Genomic DNA, 6,848 nt, shown 5'->3' on the forward strand with positions numbered 1-6,848 from the left:
GTTTTCCAATCTCTTTTACTTTGAATGCTTTCTCAAATTGAACTTCATTAGCACATTTGACCAACAAATTTCCATCATTTAGGACCTTTGCATATAATATCTCGCCTATCTTACTTGCCAGATGTTTTGTTAATGCAAACTGGTTGATAATTTTCATGTTCTCTTGATCTTTATCATTGAATCTTATTATGACTATAAGATTATCATTTATTTCCTTCTTATTTTGCTCTTGCCCTTCTTCCTCACTTTCCGACCCGTCATCATTTTCATTTCTTATTCTTTTATTCCCTTTTGCTTGACTGTCTTTCTTTTTTGAAAGCTCTCCCTTTAATTTTCCCTAATTTTCTTCTTCACTATAATCCATTTCTGCCCACCTTCCTATGTCTGATCCATTCACGAAGCAGTCGTGCTCAACCGCTCCTAATTCAGTGTTTGCAATGTTTTTTGAATTTCCCGCTTTCAGTCGATTACTATTTCCTCGATCACGTCCTGCTGATGTCGCCGCCATCCCCATTCCTCGATCAGGTCCTGGTGATGTCGCTGCCTTTAGTTTTGTTTCTAGTAGAAATTACTGGAAACGGAAGTGACCGCATACCAATAATTACAACAGTGCGCTGCTTTATACAGCCCAGGCATGCGCAACAGATTGCAAATTCATTTCACCTGGTACTAATGAGGGAATGCGGGGTGACGGGCGGTTTGCCGCAACAAGTTTTTAGAAAACTTGTTATACAAAAAATGTTTGCAATTATCAATGTAATCAATCAACTTGGCAAGTAAGGTGATAACTATTAGTTATTTTGTTTACCCTATTCACCTGCAGTCTCGCTTTAAACAGGGAATGATCTGCAACCAATCAGATATCTCCCTTGTTTTAGCCAATCACAAGAACGCACCCCGCGTGGGGGATTGTTTACTTATAAGCCAATCACGTGAATGCGTTCACACAGCGCGATAAGCACGTGGCGCGGGCGCGAGCGTGGTGGAGTTCTGTCCGTCAGTTGGTGGAGACTTATGGAGTTAGAATTGTGTCTTTATTACATGCGAGAAAATAAAAGATCTGAGAGAAAAAAAAAAAAGTTTGAGAGAGAAAAAGTTATCACACTGATAGCAAAAAAACATTTCATGAGAGAAAAAAGAATATTTGAGAGAAAAAGTTTTCATACCAATAGCGAAAAATTATTTTTTTTGTTTGTGAATAAGTTTTGAGAGAAAGTATTTTCTCATATAGAACATAAAAAAATATTAATTTTTAATTTTTAATTATTTCTGAGAAAAAAAAAATCTCTCTCAAAATACTTTGAAAAAAAACTCTCAAATATATATTTTTTTGCTATCAGTGTGAAAACATTTTCTCTAAAAAAAAAAAAGTGTTTCTCTCGAAACGCTTTTCTTTGCTCTTGATGCAATTTCTTGCTCTCGTGTCAGGATTTTGCTTTCACTGTGAGAATTGTGTCATGGGTGGGGCCACGATCCTATTGGCCAGTCGGGTGAGCATCGTCTTGTCTTGGGAGTCGAAACTGAATCATTTCACCATTGTTCGGTTTCACCTGCATAGATGCCGCCTCTGCCTTATGGCTAGTTTAGTCGAGCACAGACACTCCAATGTTTGGGTAAGATGATGACACACAGCTGGATGAGCAAGTTCAGTATCACTGAAGATTAAACATTAAAAAATAGCACTCATGTTCATGAATGAATGTGTATTATATTATTTGCTTGCTAATCGCTAGTAAAGCTAACCACCTGGTTTATACTATTTTTTAAATCAAATGCCAAATGAATGTTTTGATTTAGATAGTTTCACGCCTTATTTAGTGAGTAGTGAGCTAGTTTCTACATTTGCACTTGCTAGCCTCAAAGCACCTGAAGAGTAACTGCTTGTTCACCCTTCACCATCAAATTATGTGTAGTTAATTACAGAAATTGAACTTTACAGTTCATTTCAAGTCTCTCTTCACTGCATTTAATTATTTGTTTATTTATTTAGTTTAACTTTTCTTGGAAGAATCTGTTTTTGTAAACTACTATGTATATGCAAAAACCTGAAGGATTTTTATTTTATTTTTTTTATTTTATTTTAGTTTTGGGTTGTGATATTTTAATTTTTATTTTATTTTAGGCAATAAAATGAGATGCATAAAACACAAAGGTTACATTTTATGTTTAATCCCTTAGCCGTCAAGTATCGTCGACGGCCCCAGATTATTATTGTTTCACTTTTACAGCACGTTAAACATCACTCTCTTACTTGATCTGGAGAAACTGTGCATCAGTTGAAAGTTTAAAGACTCTAGCTAGGATATTTGACCACTGTTTTGATAAAACATTGTTGCAGTGACAGTTATTTATTAATTTATGTCAGGAGTGCAAAATAATAAATCCGTATTATGCCAAATTTTGAATAGAAATTCACCACTCATTCATCTTCAGTCAAGTCCGCAGCGGTTTATTTTGTGTTCACATAGACTCACTGAACAGCAGCGTTCAGTAAGGGATTATAGTCCAAAGATGCATGTACATGCAGATATGTGGATATATTTACTGATGTTTACTTCATATTTCTTCAGACAGAATCATAATTTCTATTCATTTTCCACTGATTTACGCGATCTGATGATAAACAGCCTCTCCCACCGCTGTGTGTGTGTGTGTGTGCAGCGTTCCGTGCGCGCGCTGTGACTCAGACAGACTCTGATTCGTGCTTCGTCTTGTCAATCTTTAGTGTCATAACAAGACAACGTCACATCGTGTCATATGCTTCTGAGAGGGGGTTCAGCCAAAGAGTATTCACCTTATTCCGCCCCGCCCACTTTTAATACTTCGCATTTCCGCGTTTTGTCATCCGACTTCCGCTAAACTGATACGGCACGTCCGGTAACTAGTTCAGTAGTTGTATGATTGTTTATAGCTTGCTATAACTGTGGCGAAATGACAAAGAACGTTAATACCGTAAATGTTATAAATTGGAAGCACGATGAAAATTTCTTAAGACTATCAAATGGTCTCAAATTGTCCCAGCCATCGTCGCTGTTTACGTTGGTAATATTTAGCGAATGTGCACCCAGCCAATCGAGCAGTCTAAACCTCTCAGCGTGGGTGCTGGTTAGTTCTTTTTGTGTTGTTAACATTCACTAAGTTATAAATAAAAAGTATATTAACCACTGCATGAAAAGAGGTGTATCCGTACTAGGAAACTCCTGTATACTCCACTGATTTTCGGAAGTATCTACTAGTTCCACTGAGGGTAAACTTCTAATTCCACCAAGTTAGAAACTCCCGTAATGATACCAATTCGGATGTATCTTGCTGAAGGGATATCCCCGTGGTATATGCAGGCATTTGTTGCCATGGCAAGTAATCCCCTGAAGAATGTTGTCAGGAGACATTTTCACACCTCAAGAGCCCTTTCACTTCACACCTTGACACACCTCTGCTGTCCTTATTGGTGTTTTTTCTCAACATTGATTGGTGGTTGTTTAAAAAAAAAAACACACCCCAAACCATGACAACTATTGGGACAGTGACCTGTCAATTTCCTGATACTAGTATTTGATTGGTCACGGTTTTTCATTTAGCCCAACCCAAGCCCTCATAGCATAGTGACTTGATTGATTTTGGCCAGCTATGTTAATAAACCATAACCACCCCACCCACTATACAACCCAACCCCCTCAAATGGGGGAAAAACAGAATGGATTCAAGAATTTCTTTTTATTAAAATTAAACCAAAACACTTAAAGCATTAAATATATAAATAAAGCATTAAATATATAAATAAAACTATAGGAACTGTACACAAAGCAAAGTACTTTTATAAAATTTTACTAAACACAAGCAATATTATAACAGTTAGAAAATATAAAACTAAATAATATGTACACAAAGCAAAGTACTTTTATAAAATTTTACTAAAAACAAGCAATATTATAACAGTTACAGAATATAAAACTAAATAAAACAAAGTATTTAAAATGTAACCAAACACAGCAAACACACACAATATTAAAAGAAAATAAGTTGCAGAATATGAAACTAAATATCTAACCTAATAAGTATACAAAGAATAAGATAAAATAGAAGAGAATAAGTGAAAATGTGCAGTTTGTGGTGCAATTATTAAAATTGCAAAACCAGTGCAGTTTAGTTAAAGTTGAAGAAAGGAAGGTCCATCATGTCCATTTCCATCAGCCTTAACACGCTGATGATGCAAAATAGTGTAGCGCATGTCTGCCTCCAATCTGCGCTGAAGCTCCTCACAAAGTTCTGACGATTGTGGGTTCCTGTGAGATGGAGACCTCACAATCCACACTGGCCTTCCATCAACAATGGCATCCTCCTCGTCAGACATCAGCTCCACTGTTGCAGTCTGACAAAGCTCAATCTCTGCATCGGTTTGAACAACCTTGGACCTGGAATCCAGCAACTGCAAAAACACACAATGTGTTAACCACTAAAAACACCCAGAAATGTATCAAACTTAAAGGAATAGTTCACTCAAAAAAATGAAAATTGTCAATGTACTCACTCTCATGTTGTTACAAACCTGTAAATGTCTTTGTTCTGATAACCACAAAAAGATGGAATGTTTATAATCCAACCAATCATGAGCCCCATTGACCTTTAAGTAGTAAAAAAAAAAAATACTATGGAAGTGATTGGAGCTCATGATCAGTTTGATTTCAAACATTCCTAAAAATATTTTCTTTTGTGGTTATCAGAAGAAAATAACAGAATTTTCAATTTGGGGTGAACTATCCCTTTAAAAGACAAGTTGATGAAATTCTACACTTACCCGTCTTTTCCTTTGTCGGTTTTTAGCTCCTGTTTTAATGGCATCTCTTAGCTGGGACTTTTCTGGCCGAGACCAGAATTGTACTTTCTCCAAAGTGTTTCAAAGTATGTCTTGCAACACGCTGAATAAAAGAAAATTCAGATAAGTGACAGAAACTACACTATTGAAATCATAAGATGGACAAAATATAAGAGACTAAAATTATGGACATTAAAATTGTTAAACAGACATTTTAAAATTACCTTGTATACACTCAGGGTCTGCATCTGCAAAAGTTGTTTTCAATTCCTCTAGCAGATAAGTCATGACTGCTTGGTTACGAGGCGAACTTATTCTGTGTGGAAAGAGAGAAGTGTGTCATTAAATACATTTAAAAGGAATATGTAAAACCCCATAAACAGCATGGCCCACAAAGGCTAAATAAAACATAGCAGAAAAAAACAGCAGTCTTACCCAGTTTGTGGATCATATTTATGTGGGTTGGTTTCCGAATTGTGAAGGCGCCTTACAGCTTCCTGTAACATTGAATGAAAAACGCCTTAATACATGCACACATAACGTTTTACATTGGCTGGAAAAACAAAAGTTTTCAAACGACGTTGTGTAACTTTACAGACGTGACAAACTGTTTAAAGGGCCGGACAACTACAACAACGAAAAGGGTCAAAAATAATTGATTAGTCAAGGTGATGTATAATTTAACTGTTACTAATAGATATGTATAATAAAGGATAGATGTCTTACGACGGAGTCTCTAACTCATCACCTGGCGGCCATCTTACCACGGGGCGCTCGCTCGCTCACTCGTAGCATTGTGTTTTAATGGTGCATGTACATTTAAATGACCATAACTTGCTCAATTTTCTACACAATACTACGAGTGAGCGAGCGAGCTCCCCGTGGTAAGATGGCTGCCAAATGCGGTGCGGGCCAAACATCTAGCCTTTATTATACATATCTTTACTACTATATTGTCCGCTAAAATAAAACTCAACTTACCGCAATGCCACGTTGTGCCCCCCCTCTTTATCCTTTTATGTGTAATGCTCTACCCGCGGTCTTTGTTCCTCTTGCGGTCTTTGCCCGTCCAAACTTTCGCTCAAGAGCACAAAGACGCTGGATAGCATCTTCGAGAAGAACAGTGTTTGCAGCTTGCTTCTCCATCAAAACCCTCAAGCTGACGAGACAAAGCGTTCTGACCGGAGATCAGCTGTTTCATTATATCATTTATGCTCAGTGGGCTTGCTGCTGGTTGCAAAGCCCTATTACTCACGGGAGTAGTAAAACTCAGGTTTCTTTTACACGCCATCACAAACAATAGTCAGTTTCACCAAGTCGCAATTCGCAAAAAAATGACTTCCGTACACAATGCCGACAATTTAAATGTGTCCGCGCGAATGATACTGTAATGTCATTGGTTGCATTCCCTTACGTCACCGACATAATGGCCGGAACTCTGTTATGAGTGGATACTTTACAAACACACAACCTTCCCCAATGGATGCTTTCTGCGACACCCCGCCCACCGCTTCCATATGGTTTGTATTTATATCTGTAGGAAAATGATACTGTCTGATATGTTGCATGTCATCATGGAAGAGCGTTTGAGGTCGTCAGTGGATTTAGGGAGAAGAAAGAGAGCACGGGTAGTTTTGTGATCAACTGCAACGATTTTGTTTCACATGCCAATTTTTATCGTCACAAAAAAATGTTGCTTTGGCTGTGTCGCTTGATACGATATACCATAAGTTATTTTGATATAGCAATTAAACTTACATAAAATTTATAATATGTGTCCCTGGACCACATAACCAGTCATACGGGTACATTTTTTTTTTTTTTTTTTTTTTTTTGAGTTTTACTTTATAAATATTTGGGCAGAGATACAACAATAAAAAAAACTAAAAATAAAAAATATTGAGAAAATCCCCCAGTTGTCCAAATGAAGTCCTTAGCAACAAATATTAGGCTACTAATGATAAATATATTTTTGATAAATGTAGTGATCTTCACACAAACACCAATAAAATATATTTACATTACTATTATTTTT

The 6,848-nt window shown here is 36.8% G+C and overlaps 1 long non-coding RNA gene across 1 annotated transcript; it reads right to left on the reverse strand.

Annotated features, from left to right (window-relative positions):
• Window positions 1-4,871: 4,871 nt before the first annotated feature.
• On the reverse strand, window positions 4,872-5,354 carry LOC109083726. The gene is made up of 3 exons (XR_006159346.1): window positions 5,249-5,354; window positions 5,038-5,129; window positions 4,872-4,916 (listed from the first exon to the last, which is right to left on the reverse strand). It is a non-coding gene; the product is annotated as an uncharacterized LOC109083726 (long non-coding RNA).
• Between the last annotated feature and the right edge of the window lie 1,494 nt (window positions 5,355-6,848).

Source organism: Cyprinus carpio, unplaced genomic scaffold, assembly GCF_018340385.1.
Source record: "Cyprinus carpio isolate SPL01 unplaced genomic scaffold, ASM1834038v1 S000006497, whole genome shotgun sequence".
In the NCBI taxonomy this organism is placed as follows: Eukaryota; Metazoa; Chordata; class Actinopteri; order Cypriniformes; family Cyprinidae; genus Cyprinus; species Cyprinus carpio.